The following is a 17,504-nucleotide window of genomic DNA, read 5'->3' as shown; positions in this document are numbered from 1 at the left end:
ATGCTTTGGCCCAAGTAATATGTGGTAGACATTGCCTTCCTTGGATACTGACTGTTGTCGAGGAAGGGTATAGTGGTCAGGGTTTCTCCAGAGAAACAGAACCAAGAGGATGTATGTGTGTATGCATGCATGTGTATATGTGTGCATGGAAAAAGAAAGAAAGATTTATTTTAAGGAATTGGTTCATGTGATTTGGAGGATTGGCAAGTCTAAAATTCGATGAGATAGGATGGCAGGCAGGAGCCTCAGGGATGAGTTGCAGTTCCAGTCCAACATCTGTTGGTAGAATTCCTTCTTGCTCAGAAGAGGTCAGACTTTGCTCTCTTAAGGCCTTCAACTGATTGGATGAGGCCCACTCACATTATGGATGTTAATCTGCGTTAGTCAAAGTCCACTGATTTCTTCAATTTATTTTATTTTATTATATATTTATTTATTTATTTGTTTTATTTGAGACAGAGTCTCGCTCTGTCGCCCAGGCTGGAGTGCAGTGGCGCAATCTCAGCTCACTGCAAGCTCCGCCTCCCAGGTTCACACCATTCTCCTGCCTCAGCCTCCCGAGCAGCTGGGACCACAGGTGCCCACCACCACGCCCGGCTAATTTTTTGTATTTTTAGTAGAGACGGGGTTTCACCATGTTAGGCAGGATTGTCTCGATCTCCTGACCTCGTGATCTGCCTGCCTCAGCCTCCCAAAGTGCTGGGATTACAGGCGTGAGCCACTGCTCCCGGCCAACTTAATTTATTTTTTAAATTGACAAATAAAAATTGTATAGTTTATCATGCACAACATGTTGTTTTGAAATATGTATACATTATGGAGTGGCTATATCATAATAATTAACGTATTCATTACCTCACATACTTATTTTTGTGGTGAGGACTCTTAAAATTCACTCTCTTAGCAACTTTCAATAATACAATACCTTGTTATTAACTATGGTCACCATGTTGTGAAATAGATCTCTTGAACCTCTTCTTCCTATCTAGCTGAAATTTGGTATGTTTTGATCAACATCTCCCCAACCATACCCTCTAGCCCAGTGCCTGATAATCACCATACTACTTTCTATTTCTTTAAGTTCAACTTTTTAGATTCCACATTTAAGGGTGATCATGTTGTATTTGTCTTTGTACAGAAAGACAAATATAAATCTAGCTTATTTCACTTAATATAATGTCTTCCAGGTTCACCCATATTGTCACAAATGACAGGATTTCCTTCTTTTTTTAAGGCTAAATAGTACTCATGTATATGTACCACATTTTCTTCATTCATCTGTTGACAACCAGGTTAATTCCTTATCTTGGCTATTGTGAATAATGCTGCAATGAACATGGGAGTGCTGGTATCTCATTGAGGTACTGATTTCATTTCTTTCAAGTATATATCCAGAAAAAGGATTGCTGGGTCACATGGTTCTATTTTTATTTTTCCCTTTTTAGAGATGGGATCTCACTCTATTATTCAGGCTAGAGTGCAGTGGCATGATCATAGCTCACTGCAGCCTTGAACTCCTGGGCTCAAGTAATCCTCCCACCTTAGCTTCCTAAGTAGCTAAGATTATAGGTGTGTGCCACCATGTTCAGCCAATTTTTAAAATTTTTGCAGAGATGGGGGTCTCACTCTGTTATCCAAGGGGGTCTCAAACTCCTGGCCTCAAGTGATCTTTCCACCTTGGCCTCCCAAAGTTCTGGGATTACTAGCATGAGCCACCATACCTAGCCCCTATTTTTTATTTTTTGAGGAACCTCCATACTGTTTTTCTTTTTTTTTTTTTTTTTGTATTTTTTAGTAGAGACGGGGTTTCACCGTGTTAGCCAGGATGGTCTCGATCTCCTGACCTCGTGATCCGCCCGTCTCGGCCTCCCAAAGTGCTGGGATTACAGGCTTGAGCCACCGCGCCCGGCCATACTGTTTTTCATAATGGTTGTATTAATTTACATTTCCGCCAACAGTATATAAGAGTTCACTTTTCTTCATATCTTCTCCAAAACTTAACTTATTTGATAATAGACATTCTAACAGGTGTGAAGTGATATCTCGTGGTGGTTTTAATTTCCATTTCCCTAGTGATTAGTGGTTTTGAGCATTTTTTCATATACCTGTTAACCATTGGTATGTCTTCTTTTAAAAAATGTCTATTCAGAGCCTTTGCCCATTTTTAAATTGGGTTATTTGTTTTCCTACCACTGAGTTGTATGAGTTGCTTATATATCATGGATATTAACCCCTGATCAGATGTATGATTTGCAAATATTTTCTCTCATTTCATAGGTTGTCTCTTCACTCTATCAATTGTTTCTTTGCCTGTGCAGAAGTTTTTTCATTGATATAATCTCATTTATGTATTTTTGCTTTTGTTGCCTGTGGTTTTGGGTTCATATCCAAAATATCATTGTCCATACCAATGTCATGCAGATTTTCCCCTAGGATTTCTTCTAGCCATTTTACAGTTTTAGTTCTTACATTTAAGCCTTTTATCCATTTGAGTTGATCTTGGAATGGTATGAGATAAGGGTCTAAGTTCATTCTTCCGCATGTGGATATCTAGTTGTTCCAATGCTTTTCTTTCCTATTGTGTGTTCTTGATACTTTTGTCAAAAATCAACTGACTGTAAATGAGAGGATTTATTCCTGGGGATCTCTCTTCTGTTCTATTGGTCTATTTGTCTGTTCTAATGCCAGTACCATGTCTTTTGATTACTATCACTTTGTAATATATTTTGAAATCATGTATTGTGATGCCTTCAGCTTTGTTCTTTTTGCTCAAGATTGCTTTGGCTTTTGTGGTTCCATACAAATTTTGGGATTGTTTTTCTATCTCTATGAAAAATGTCATTGAAATTTTTCCTTTCTTTTTTTTTTTTTTTTTTTTTTTGATGCGGAGGACATTAAGTCATTTTTATAGGGAGAGCATTGAGTCTACAGATTGCGTTGGGTAGAATGGACATTTTAACAGTATTAACTTTTCTAATCCATGAATATGAGATATCTTTTCATTTATTTATGTCTTCCTCAGTTTCTTTCATCAATGTTTTATGGTTTTCAGTGTACAACTCTTTCATTTCCTTAAATTTATTCCTAAGTATTTTTTGATGCTATGATAAATGTGACTGTTTCTTGATTTCTTTTCTGGATAGTTCATTATTAAGGCATAGAAACACTTCTGCTTTTGTATGTTGATTTTATATCCTGGAGCTTTACTGAATTCATTTATTAGTTCTTAGAGTTTTTATATGGGTTTTCTATGAATAAGACCATGTTGTCTGCAAACAGGGACAATTTAACTTCCTACTTTCTAATTTAGATGCATTCCTTTCTCTTACTTAATTGTTCTGGCTAAGACTTCCAGTAGTATACTGAACAGAAGTGGCAAGAGTGGCCATCTTTGCTGTCCTTAAGTGCCATCAACTCTCAGTTGCCTTGTAGCTTTTGTGGGATTTAACAAGTAACAAATTCTGTTGGGTTATCCTGGTATACATCTTTCTAGGAAAAAAAAAGAGAGCTGTATAATGATTTTTCATTTATATGTTGAAAAGTAATTATCAGTTCTGCACAGCAGCAGATGCTGTTTTTTTAAAGATGCAGTTTGATTAATCAAACTAATGTGCAGATGACAATACTGGCTTTGTTACTCTATGTTCAGTTAATTTAGGTTTGTGAGATTAATTTTAGGATTTTTTGTTTTGTTTTGTAAGACAAAGAAGACTATTATTTGTGCAAGCATTACTCTTTGAAATAAAAATTGGCATGTAGCCAATGTTTCCTGCCGACGCTTATTTTTTCTATAGACCTTTAATATAATTTGACTTGGAACTAATGGTTTCTTTTTTGGGTTTCTTATTTCTTTATAGATCATTGTACTTCAAAATATGGATCAGATTAATACATTGGCAAAGTGTCATTGTGGAACAAATGCAACTCTATTGAACTATTTCACATTTGAAGATGTTTATGTATCAGATATATAATCACTGGGAGAAGTCTGAGAAAGCTATATTGTCTTTACTTCTAACATTTAACTGTAGTTTCTTATAGCTTTTATTGTGTCTCTTACATTATACAGTGTAGGCAGGGCCATCTAACTTACCAACTGTTTCCCCTTTTGATGACCCATACTTTCCTTCATTTTCAAAGGAATTTACTGATCGTGAGGTTGGAAAATCTGTACTTCTCTTGCTTGTTATGTATTAATGATCATAAATGTCTAGATTCACCAGAATATCTGTCTCAGTGAGGAAAACATATAAAGCCACTTTATTGTATTTTGTTTTTTAATGTTACAATTTGAGATCTGTATATTTGTACATAGCAATGGGTTTTTTATTACAATAATGTACAAAGACACAAAAGAGTGGCCATCTTTGTCTTGTTACTGATCTAGAGGAAAGACTTTCAACTTATTACCATTGAGTATTATGTTATCTCTGGGTTTGTTACATATGGTCTTCATTATGTTGAGGTACATTCCTTCTACACCTGATTTGTTTATAATTTTTTATCATGAAGGAATGGTGAATTTTGTCAAATGCTTGTTCTGCATTTGTTGAGATGATCATATGGTTTTTGTTCATCATTCTGTTAATGTGCTATATCACATTTATAGATTTGTGTGTGTTGAACCATCCTTGGGATAAATCCCACTTGAATATCATAGATTATCCTTTTAATGTGCTGTTGAATTTGGTTTGCTAGTTTTGTCTGAGATTTTTGCATCTATATTCATCAGGGATGCTGGCCTGTAATTTTCTTTCTCCTTTTCTTTTTTTTTTTATTTGAAAGATCTCACTCTGTCACCCAGGCTAGAGTGCAGTGGCACAATCACATCTCACTGCAGCCTCAAACTCCCCAGGCTCAGGTGATCCTCCCACCTCAGCATCCTGAGTAGCTGGGACTACAGGTGTGTATGCTACAGGTGTTTTTGTATTTTTTCGTAGAGATGGGTTTTTGCCATGTTGTCCAGGCTGGTCTCAAACACCTGGGCTCCAACAATCTTCCTGCCTCAGCCTCCCAAAGTGCTGAAATTACAGGTGTGAGTGACTGTGCCCAGTCAGTCCATAATTTTCTTTTCGTGTAGTGTCCTCTGGCTTTTATATTGGGAGCCTTATAAAATGAGTTTGGAAGTGTTCCCTCTTTTTCATTTTTTCTTGGAAGCATTTGAGAAGAATTGTTATTAGTTCCTTAAATGTTTGATAGAGTTCCACAGTGAAGCCATTAGGTCCTGGGCTTTTCTTTGCTGTGAGATTTTTATTACTGGTTCAATCTCCTTACTCATTATTGGTATCTTCAGATTTTTTTTTTCTTCATGATACAGTCTTGTTAGGTTGCCTGTGTCTAGTAATTTATCTATTTCTTCTAGGTTATCCAATTTGTTGGCATATAATTGTTCATAGATGTCTCCTTTGTATTTCTGTGGTATCATTTATAATGTCTCCTCTAGCATTTCTGATTTAATTTAGTTAAGTCCTCATTTTTTCTCTTAGTCTAGCTAAAAATTTTTTGATTTCAGGCTGGGCGCGGTGGCTCACTCCTGTAATCCCAGCACTTTGGGAGGCCGAGGCCGGCGGATCACCTGAGGTCGTGAGTTTGAGACCAGCCTGACCAACATGGAGAAACCCCATCTCTACCAAAACTACAAAATTAGCTGGGTGTGGTGGCACATGCCTGTAATCCCAGCTACTCACCAGGATGAGGCAGGAGCATCGCTTGAACCCAGGAGGTGGAGGTTGCGGTGAGCCGAGATCGCACCATTGCACTCCAGCCTGGGCAACGAGAGCAAAACTCCATTTCCAAAAAAAAAAAAATTGGTGATTTTATCTTCTCAAAATACAAACTCTTAGTTTTGTTGATCTTTTCTATTGCTTCTATAGTCTCTATTTCATTTACTTCTGCTCTGTTATTTATATTTCCTTCCTCTGGCTAACTTTGGGCTTAGTTTATACTTTTTCTTTTCTAGTTTGTTGATGTGCAATGTTAGGTTGTGTTGTTTTTTCCTTTTTTGATGTACTTGTTTATTGCTATAAACTTCCCTCTTAGAACTACATCTTTTGAGAACGGTGATCATTAAAAAGTCAGGAAACAGCAGATGCTGGAGAGGACGTGGAGAAATGGAATGCTTTTACACTGTCGGTGGGAGTGTAAATTAGTTCAACCATTGTGGAAGACAGTGTGGCAATTCCTCAAGGATCTAGAACTAGAAATACCATTTGACCCAGCAATCCCATTACTGGATATATACCCAAAGTATTATAAATCATGCTACTATAAAGACACATGCATACGTATGTTTATTGAGGCACTGTTCACAATAGCAAAGACTTGGAACCAACCCAAATGTCCATCATTGATAGACTGGATTAAGAAAATGTGGCACATATAAACCATGGAATACTATGCAGCCATAGAAAAGGATGAGTTAATGTCTTTTGCAGGGACATGGATGAAGCTGGAAACCATCATTCTCAGCAAACTATCACAAGGACAGAAAACCAAACACCGCATGTTCTCACTCATAGGTGGGAATTGAACAATGAGAACACTTGTACACAGGGCAGGAAACATCACACACCGGGGCCTGTCGGGGGTGGGGGTCTGGGGGAGGGATAGCGTTAGGGGAAACACCTAATGTAAATGACGAGTTGATGCGTGCAGCAAACCAACATGACACATGTATACCTATGTAACAAACCTGCATGTTGTGCACATGTACCCTAGAACTTAAAGTACAATTAAAAAAAAAAACTACAACTTTTGGTTGTTTGTTTTGTTTTGTTTTCATGTATTTCTTTCTTTTTGTGAGACAAGGTCTCACTCTATTGCCAAGATTGGAGTGCAGTGGCATGATCATGGCTCACTGCAGCCTTAACCTGCTGGGCTCAAGCAATCCTCCTGAGTAGCTGGGATGACAGATGTGTGCCACAATGCCCGGCTAATGTTTTATGTTTTGTAGGGATGGGGTCTCACTAGGTAGCCCAGGCTGGACTCAAACTTTTGGACTCAAGCAACCCTCCTGCCTCAATCTCCCAACTAACTGGGACTATAGGCACACGCCATCTTACCTGGGTTTTGCAAAAATTTCATTCTGCCGCTCTATGTCTTTTGACAGGAAAATTTAATCCTGCCACTCTATGTCTTTTGACAGGAAAATTTAATCCTATTACATTCAAGGTAAGTGTTGATAGGTAAGGACTTACTACTGCCATTTTGTTCATTGTTTTTTGATTATTTGGTAGATTTTTCCCTTTTGTTTCTCTCTTGCTTTTTTTTTGTTGTGATTACATATTTCCTCTAGTAGTAGTAGTTTATTTTTTTATTTTTATTTTATTTTATTTTATTTATTTATTTATTTTTTGAGACAGAGTCTTGCTCTGTCACCCAGGCTGGAGTGCAGTGGTACAAACTCGGCTCACTGCAACCTCTGCCTCCCGGGTTCAAGCAATTCTCCTGCCTCAGCCTCCCGAGTAGCTGTGATTACAGGCATGGGTCACCACGCCCTGGTAATTTTTCGTATTTTTAGTAGAGACAGGATTTCACTATGTTGGCCAGGCTGGTCTCCAACTCCTGACCACGCCTGGCCAGTAGTATGTTTTGATTCCTTACTTTTTGTCTTTTGTGTATCTGTTATAGATTTTTGCTTTGTTGTTAACATGAGGCTTACAAAAAGCATCTTATGGTTATAACAGGCTAATTGAAGTTGATAACATTACTGTGATTGCATAAAAGAACTCTACAGCCGGGCGCGGTGGCTCACGCCTGTAATCCCAGCACTTTGGGAGGCCGAGGCGGGTGGATCACAAGGTCAGGAGATCGAGACCATCCTGGCTAACACGGTGAAACCCCGTCTCTACTAAAAATACAAAAAAAACTAGCCGGGCGTTGTGGCGGGAGCCTGTAGTCCCAGCTACTCAGGAGGCTGAGGCAGGAGAATGGCATGATCCCGGGAGGCGGAGCTTGCAGTGAGCCGAGATCGCGCCACTGCACTCCAACCAGGGGGACAGAGCGAGACTCCATCTCAAAAAAAAAGAACTCTACAATTTTACTCCATCCTTTCCGACATTTAAAATTTTTCACATCACAATTTACTTTTTTTATATTTTGTATCTCATAGAAATTATTGTAGCTATTGTTATTTTTAATAGTTTTGAATTTTAAACTTCATATTAAAGATTTAAATGATTTACACACTGCCATTACAGTATTATTCTGAATATGATCATGTACTTACTTTGACCAGTGAATCATATACTTTCATATGTTTTTGTGTTACTAACTAGCAGGGTTTTTTTCTTCAATACTTTGAACATATTATCTCATTCTCTCCTGGCCTGCGAGGTCTCTGCTAAGAAGTCTCCTGCTAGCTTTAAGGAAAGTCCCTTATACTTTAGTTGCTTCTTTTCTCTTGTTGCTTTTAGGATTCTCCTTTTGTCCTTAATTATTGACAGTTTTATTATAAGATGTCTTGGTGTAGTCTTGTTTGGACTGAAGACCTTTGCCTTTCCTGTACCTGAATATTCACATCTTTCTCCAAATTTGGAATGTTTTCTGCTATTGTTTTGTTAAACAAGCTTTTGACCCCTGTGTCTTTCTCTTATTTATGAACTCTTAGCTCCAATATTTGCTCTTTAATGCTGTCCCAGAAATCCTATATACTTTCTTTATTCTGTTTCATTCATTTTTTTCTCCTCTGATTGTATATTTTCAAATAACCTGATTTCCTACAGCCATATCATCCTGAACAAGCCCAGTCTCATCAAATAACCTGATTTTTAGTTCACAGATTCTTTCTTCTGCTTGATCTATTCTGCTGTTGATGTTCTTTTACATTTTTCATGTCATTTATTGTATTTTTTAGCACTAGAATTTCTGGGTTTTCAAGTAAAATTTTAATCTCTCTGTTAAATTTCTCCTTCTTGTCATTTATTATTTTCCTGACGTCATTGAATTGTTCCCCTCGATTTTCTGGATTTTCACTGAGCTTTCATGAAACAATTATTTTGAATTCTTTATCTGGCAATTTGTATATCTCCATTTCTTTGAGGTCAGCTGCTAGAAGATTATTGTGTTTTTTTGGTTGTATTATGTCTCCTTGGTTTTTCATGTTCTTATTGATTTACCTTGCTGCCTGTGCATTTAAGGAAGTAGGGGCTTATTTCAGTCTTTTCAGACTGCCTTTATCTTGGGAGGCCCTTCACTATTCAGCCCACCCAGAGATTCTGGGCAGTTCGTCTGGCACGGTCCAATGGCAAGATTGCCATCAGAGTCCTTGGTCAGGCTGGCCAGGCACCTGGGACAGTAGGTGGGTGGGCCTGAAACCTGGGCCCACAGGGTTGAGCCTGAAGCCTCAGTCCCCTGGTGTGGAAATGTTGATTGGTTGTGCATGGATGACCAGGGGCCTGGGTTCATGTCAGTGAGCCTGGAACCTGTATCTATGGGAGCCAGCTTGAAGCCTGAGTCCACAGGTGCTGACCTGCTGCTGGAGTGGTGGGCCTGCAGCCTGAATCTATGGGGCTGGCCTGGCACTAGGACAGTCCTAGAGCCTGAATCAATGGGGCAAGTCTGGATCCTAGGTCTATGGGGGCTGGCCTGGAGTCTGGGTCTGCAAGGGGTGGTCTTAGAGCCTTCACTCATAAAATTCAGCCTGGCACTCATGTCTGCTGTGTTGGATCTGGAACCTGGGTATGCTGGAGCAGGCCTGGACCCTGGGTCCTCTGGGACCTGGGGCCACAGTAACATGCCTGGAGCCTGGGACTGGCCTGGTGCTGGGCCAGTACGAAGTCTGGGTCTGTGGGGGCTAGTCTGGTGTTTGGAGCTTGCTAAGGCTAGCTATGGGAACCAAACTGGAATTTATCTGCTGGTGCCAGCCTGGATGTTGAGTATACAGATTCTGGTCTATAGGCCAAGTCTCCGAGGGCTGACCTCAGTCCTTAAGCCTTGGGAACCTAGATACATAGGGTCATCCCTGGAGCCTGGGTCATAGAGACCATGCTAGTGCAGGGGTCTACTGGGATAGGCCTAAATCCTGGGTCTGCTAAAGCAGTGTTGGACACTGGGTCTGCTAGAACATGGGGCTGCAGGGGCCAGCATGGAGGGTGGAGTCATGGTGACCTGCCTGGTACTGGACAAGCCTGGAGCCTATGTCCACAGGTACTCACCTGGTTTTTGAGGCCAGAGGTACTGACCTGGTGCTGTGGCAGGCCCGAAGCCTGGGGCTGCAGGAGCTGGCTTGACACTGCATCGACCTGGATTTTATATCTGCAGGGGCCATCCTAGAGGCTGAGTTTACAGGTGCTGGTCTGATGACTACAGCTGCAGGGGCCAGCCTGGTGCTGTGGTGGGCTTGAAACCTAGGGCCATAGAGGTCAGCCTCATGCTAGGGATGGTCTGGAGTTTAGGGCTACTGCAGGCGCGAAGATCAAGTTCACTGGGCAGGCCTGGAGCCTCAGGCTGCAGGATCCTGCCTGGTGTTGGGGTGGGCTTAGAGGCTCAATGAGTGGGCACCATCCTTGAGCCTGGGGCTGCAGGGGCTGGCCTGGTGCTGGGTGGTCTTGGAGCCTGTCCATAGGGGCCAGCCAGGATGCAGGGTCCACAGGTTTTTTGCCTGATGACTAACGCTGTAGGGATCAGCCTGGTGTTGGGGTAGGTTTAAGGCCTGTGGCGTGGGGACTAGCCCAGTGCTGTAGGGACAGTGGTTCCAAAGCCTGGGGACACTGGGGTGGGCCTGATGCCTGAGGCCACAATGGCTGGCTTGATGCTGGGTGGGTCTGGATCCTGTATCCACAGAATCTGACCTGATGAACTAACTAGGGATGTGGTGACCAGTTGGTGCTGGGGTGGGCCTGAAGCCTGTAGCCATGGAGGCCAGCTGGGTTCTAGGAGCAGTTCAGTGCCTGGGACTCTTGAGGTCATCCTAGTGGTGGAGCAACCTGGAGACTGAGTCCACCGTGCAGGCCTGGAGCCTGAGGCTGTGGGATCTTGCCTGGTATCAGGCCAGGACTGGAGGCTCAATCCATAGGTACCAGCCCGAAGTCTGGATCTGTGGAAGCCTGCTTGGTACTGGGTTTTACAGAGGCAGACCCAGTTCAGGGATCCAAACCAAAGTGGGGTGCTCACTTCTCTCTCCTTCCCCCAAGCAGAGGGTATCTCCATGCCGTGCTGTCTAGAGCTAGGGGAGGGGTAACATGGGTAATGTAAACTGGTTCTTTTACCCTCTTCAATGTATCTTTTCTTATTTTTGTGCTACGCCCAGGTACTGTAATCTCTCACCTGGTTTTCTTAGCTCTTCTGAGGGTATTTTTACGTGTGGATGGTTGTTTTAATTGATGTTTCTACCAGGAGATAAGCACTGGAGAGTCTTATTCCACTATCTTGCTGATATCCATCCAAAAGTCTACTGATTTAACTATTAACCTCATCCAAAAAAAAAATACCTGCACAGAAACACCATCAGAGAAATATTCAGAATAATGTTTGACCAAATATCTAGGCACCATGGCCCAGCCAAACTGATACATAAAATTAACCATCACAGAGAAGGTTCATGGTAAAGTGCCAATTTCTTTCCACCCCAATAAATGGGGCTGGTACTGGAGGAGGAGAGGGATCATAATAATTAATAGAAAAACAGGCCAATAGTTGTTAGGGCATACATTGTTGGTAGGGTTTACATTTATCATCATCCCAGGGATTAGGAATTATAATTACTTCTGTAATCCCAGATAGTTTGTTGGTATTTCTTGTGGATTACAGTGTTTTTAATTTGATTGCAACAATCATGAGCCTCCTAGTTGCAATATTGGGTGCATACTATCATGAGGAAATTCTTAAATGAGATTTGATAGAGAGTGGACAGTAGTTCCAATTGCTTGATTGGGCTTCATTTGATTTGAAGTAAAAATTGGTTCACAGGGCTTAGAAGGCACCTATGGGTCATCAGCAATATTATAGACTCTGGCTTGGCTGACATAAGTGTTGCCAGCAATAGTAGAGATAGGAGGTAGAATGTTAGCTGGAGTGTTGATATCTGTGATCATGTTAGTAGAATTAACAAATCTGAATAACCAAAGGAGTGGTTTTCAATGTCCCCAATCTGAGCAGTGTTGTATATCTCCCTTTGGTATGCACGTGGCATACTAAGGCGATCCACCAATGGACATGTAGTTGACACTAGTGAGAACATGAAAAAGTTAGAAGTCATCTGTGGCCAGCAGTAATAAATCTGTTTTTCCCCTTTGTATTGCCCAAGGGCAATTAATTTCACCTCCGGGGAAGCAGATCCAGATTTGTTCCATAGTGTCTTTAGAGGAGCAAAGTACGTGAGTCGCAGATGAGTATGTCTCTCTTTCTCCAGATAGTAGTGGGTGGTTTTCTCCACTTATGCTAGATGATGAGCAGGCACGGGCTGAGGATTGTTCCAGAGTTGATGGTTTACTTCAGGTCCTCATTGGGACTGAAGAGGAAGTGGCTAGGCTCTGCATTTTCTATGAAGAGGAAAGGAAAAGTGAAAGTATCAGGTGAATGTTCCTTTGCTGTGGGTGGTAATGTCGGGGTGCCCATGTCCGTAAAAACTGGTAATTGTGTTGCATTAAGTGTGGGTATATACAACAACAGAAGTTACAACATCTCTGTTGGTGGTCTCCCGATTTGTTGTAAATTTAAATATGAAATAGTTGTGCCATAGGGGTGTGAATTTAATGTAATCAAGACTATGAATAGTATTTTTAACTATTTACGGGACCACTGTCCTCAAAGCTCTCAATAGCCATTGCTTTTTTAAAACTTAGCATAAAAATTTATTTGAATTCAAAATAATATGGTTATATCTCAGTAATCCTTGTTTTAAAAGCCCATTACATCTTTTTTTTTTTCTTGAGATAGGGTCTCACTCTGTTGCCCAGGCTGGAATGCAGTAGCACAATGGGGTTCACTGCGGCTTCATCTACCAGGCTCAAGTGATCCTCCTACCTCAGCCTCCTTAGTAGCTGGGACCGCAGGTACATGCTACCATGCCCAGATAATTTGTGGACTTTTTTGTAGAAACAAGGTCTCAGTGTGTTGCTCAGGATGGTCTTGAACTTCTGGGCTCAAGCAATCTTCCTATCTCAGCCTTCCAAAAATTTTGGAATTCCAAGTGTGAGCCACTATACCCTGCCCCATTACAACTTTCTTTGTTTTTTGTTTTGTTTTGTTTTGCTTTTTTGAGATAGAGTCTCACTCTGTCACCCAGGCTGGAGTACAGTGGCGTGATCTCGACTTACTGCAACCTCCACCTGCAGAGGTCAAGCCTCTGCCTCAGCCTCCCGAGTAGCTGGGATTACAGGCACCTGCCACCACGCCTGGCTAATTTTTTTTTTTTTTTTTTTGTATTTTTAGTAGAGATGGGGTTTCACCATCTTGGCCAGGCTACTCTTGAACTCCTGACTTCGTGATCCACCCACCTCGGCCTCCCAAAGTGCTGGGATTACAAGCGAGAGGCAACGCGCCCGGCTGCAACTTTCTATATCTCTTGCTCTAGGATGATAGGGCAGGTGAAAAACTTCAGCAATATTCTTTCATAAAGCCCACTGTTGCATTTCCTTTGCAGTGAAGTGGGAGCTCTGATCCAATTGTATAACTTGTGGTACTCCCAAAGTCTGTAAAAACTGTTTTGTTAACCACTCAATAACATTAGGAGAGGTTGGTGCCTTACATGAGTAAGCCAATAGAAGGGCTAATCTACTATTGCAGGGAAAGGCCCAATGAAGTTGATTTGCCAGATCTGATATGGCCCTCCTCCTCTGTAAATTTCTCCAGTGTCTACATTTCTGGCATGTGGTATAGTCCTTAGTGACTTTTTGTAAATGTCTCTGTACTCCATCAGCTCCTATATTAACAATCCATTTTCATAACCCCATGATGTCCAAATGCCCTGACCTCTAGGGTACCCACCAAAAGAAGGGGTAGGGGTGGCTCATCTCAAAGTTCTGGGAACTCTCCCTCCTTTAAGAGACCTACCTGTTTTGATTACCTGGTTAGTTCATTGGCTTTAGGGTTTTATCATCACTTCTCTGTGTCTTGTTTGGTATTAACAAAGATATGGTGCACTAAGATGGGCAAAACAGAAACTAACGTGACTGCTTTTTTCTTGTATCCCTTGACCTCAAATGTCTTAGCCTTGTGTTTTCCAGCTGTGATTTTTGCCAAAGTTCTGACCAAGTAGTTAGCCCATTAGCCACCAACCAAGTGTCAGTGAAAATAAAAACCTTAGGAAAATGTTTGTCAAGGACATTGTCTATTGCTAGGAGTATTGCACATGGCTCAGCTCATTGGGCACTTTGTCTGTCCCCCTTATGAAAATCAGGGCACATTGGGCACTTTGTCTGTCCCCCTTATGAAAATCAGGGTATTTGCATAGCCTATCATAGGCTGTAGCTATCCAGTCTGGCTCCCTTATACCCCGTGCTTACTTCATTGGAAGACAAGCCATTGTTCTTGGTTTGAGACTGTTAACCTTCCTCTTTATTCCGTATTGAGCAAGAGGCGAAGGTATTTCTGGAGGTTATGGTACATTAACCTCTGAGGTGGGGTATGTGGTTATTTCCTCATGGAGTTGTTACACTCCAATAAGGACAGGTTTAGCTCTATCCTATAGAGACCATATCTACTTTAATAGGAAGTCCTCTGTTTCTGATCTAATTTTACAGGGAGATTTTTCCATTACCCAGGGAAAAATAGGAATCTCAATCCATATGGTAATTGACTCTGCTTCAGTAAAGGCTTCAGTTTCAATAAGTGCTCAATACACTGCCAGGTGTTGCCTCTCTAGTGGTGAATACCTTTGGGCTGAGTCAGGGAGCTTCACACATCAAAAGTCCATGTGTATATAAGCATTTACTTGTTATTTGGTTCAGAGCCTCCAGAAGGCAAATCTTTAAGTAGTCTGCTATGATTTGAATGTGTTCCCCAAGTTTATGTGTCAGAAACTTAATCCCCAATGCAACAGTATTGAGAAGTGGGACCTTTAAGAGGTGATTAAGTCATGGGGGCTCTGCCTTCATGAATGGATTGATGTCATTATAGAGTGACTATGTTCCTTATAAAAGGATAAATTTTGCCTAATTCCCTCTCTCTGTCTCACCTATGTGATGCCTTTTGCCATAACAGCAATAAGGCCCTCATCTGATGCTGGCACCTTGATCTTGACTTCTCAGCCTCCAGAACTATGAGAAATAAATTTCTTTTCTTTATAAATCACCCATTCTCTGTTACTGTGTTATAGCAGCACAAAATGAACTAAGACATGGTTGAAATTGATTGTTAAGTCCTGTTCTCAAGGCACTGGTGGAACTTTCAAAGCAATAGCCTCCTTTAGTTTAGCGTATGTTGTTGGTCAGAGCCCTACTGAAAAATGAAAGACTATGGGCTTCTCAATATATAGAGACCAACCAATATTGGAGGTAAGGAACGTGTTGGCACCAAAATCCAAACATTGATACCAAATGTTAAGCCTTCTTTACCAATGTGGGAGGTTGGAGTGCTAGGTGGTTATCCTTTACCAGATCAGGAATAGTTTGCCCTCCTAAATTCCAGATATAGTCTCCAAATTTAACAGACTGTGATGGCCTTGTACCTTATGGAAGACAATTGCCCATCCTTTCTCAGTGAGGTGTTTATTCACAGTTATGATGGACTGTGAGACCGTCTTGGTCAAGTACAGTGAGGAGGATGTCATATATGTAACTCAGCCAAAGCCAAGTTTCTGGTGGAAATGCAGGACATGCATTTAGGTTCTGTTTGCAAAGACTGTACAATTCCAGAGCTATTTAAGTTTCCAATAGGTAACTGGGAAAAGGCGTACTGTTGACCATCAAAGGCAAGGGTACATTGTGATTGACTTTCCTGTGAAATTTTTACTGAATTGAGCATGTTAGCCAAGCCTACAACTACAAACGATTTACCCTTGTTGTTTTGAATGTTGTTTACTAAGGCAACAATATCTGGTGGGGATGCTCTAATAAAGAGAACAGCCTTGTTAACCCTCTTTAGGCTACAGTTGGCCACCATTCATTAGTAGTGGTTTTAAGCACAGCCCATATTCGAGAATTTAAAGGTGAGATGGTAGGAATCAGTGCCTTTCTTTAACTAAGTCAGCTATGAGAGGCCATAATCCTTCAGTGTCTTGCCTTAGCCAGTACTATGGTATATTTACCTTCCACACCAATAGGGGAAGGTTAACTGATTCCCACTGGGCAGCACCCATCAGTAGTGTAAAAGCCTTAAGCTTGTTCCATGAGGTTACCTGCTAACTGAGGAGGTCCATTCTATTAATGGGGAAAAGGGGTGAGGGTGGAGAAGAACTAGGACAAACACATCTTTGAGCAGAAAGTGGGCCAATTTTAATAGTTAAGCAAGTAATTTCCCACTTAATTAATCCTCTTTGGAGAAGTTGGGTAAGAGGTCTCTTTAAAACATGATTTGGGGGATTAGAGAGATTTGGGTACCCATGTACAACAAAGCCAGTCAGCATTATTTCTTTTTTGGAGCTCAAACCACAGTTAATGTGGTAAATAGTGGTATTCTACCAGAAGGGGTTCACTTCCATGACCATTGGATCCCTATGTGGAAGTGAGTTTCTGTTACTGACGGAGATCGAGAACAAGTATGGAAGGTAAAAGGGCTTTGAAATGGGAAGACTGGCTGGGTGTGGTGGCTCACGTTTGTAACTCCAGCACTTTGGGAGGTTGAGGCTGGCAGATCACTTAAGCTCAGGAGTTCAAGACCAGCCTGGGCAACATGACAAAACCCTGTCTCTACAAAAAATAAAAAAATTAGCCGGGCATGGTGGTGTGCATCTGCAGTTCCAGCTACTTAGGAGGCTGAGGTGGGAGGATGGCTTAAGTTCAGGAGGTGGAGGTTGCAGTGAGCTGAGATTCTGCCACTGCATTCCAGCCTGGGTGACAGAGCCATACTCTGTTTCAAAAAAGATTAAAAAAAAAAAAAAAAAGGCTGGGGCCAGGCACAGTGGCTCATACCTGTAATCCCAGCACTTTGGGAGGCCAAGGCGGGCGGATTGCCTGAGCTCAGGAGTTCGCGACCAGCCTGGGCAACACGGTGAAACCCCGTCTCTACTAAAATACAAAAAGTTAACCAGGCGTGGCAGCATGCGCCTGCAGTCCCAGCTACTTGGGAAGGTGAGGCAGGAGAATTGCTTGAACCCGGGAGGCGGAGGTTGCAGTGAGCCAAGATCGTGCCATTGTACTGCAGCCTGGAGGACAGAGCGAGACTCCGTCTCAAAAAAAAAAAAAGGAGGCCGGGCGCGGTGGCTCACGCCTGTAATCCCAGCACTTGGGGAGGCCGAGGCGGGCGGATCACAAGGTCAGGAGATCGAGACCACGGTGAAACCCCGTCTCTACTAAAAATACAAAAAATTAGCCGGGCGCGGTGGCGGGCGCCTGTAGTCCCAGCTACTCAGGAGGCTGAGGCAGGAGAATGGCGTAAACCCAGGAGGCGGAGCTTGCAGTGAGCCG

Source organism: Macaca fascicularis, chromosome X (assembly GCF_037993035.2).
Source record: "Macaca fascicularis isolate 582-1 chromosome X, T2T-MFA8v1.1".
In the NCBI taxonomy this organism is placed as follows: Eukaryota; Metazoa; Chordata; class Mammalia; order Primates; family Cercopithecidae; genus Macaca; species Macaca fascicularis.
This window is presented reverse-complemented; position numbering follows the sequence as displayed.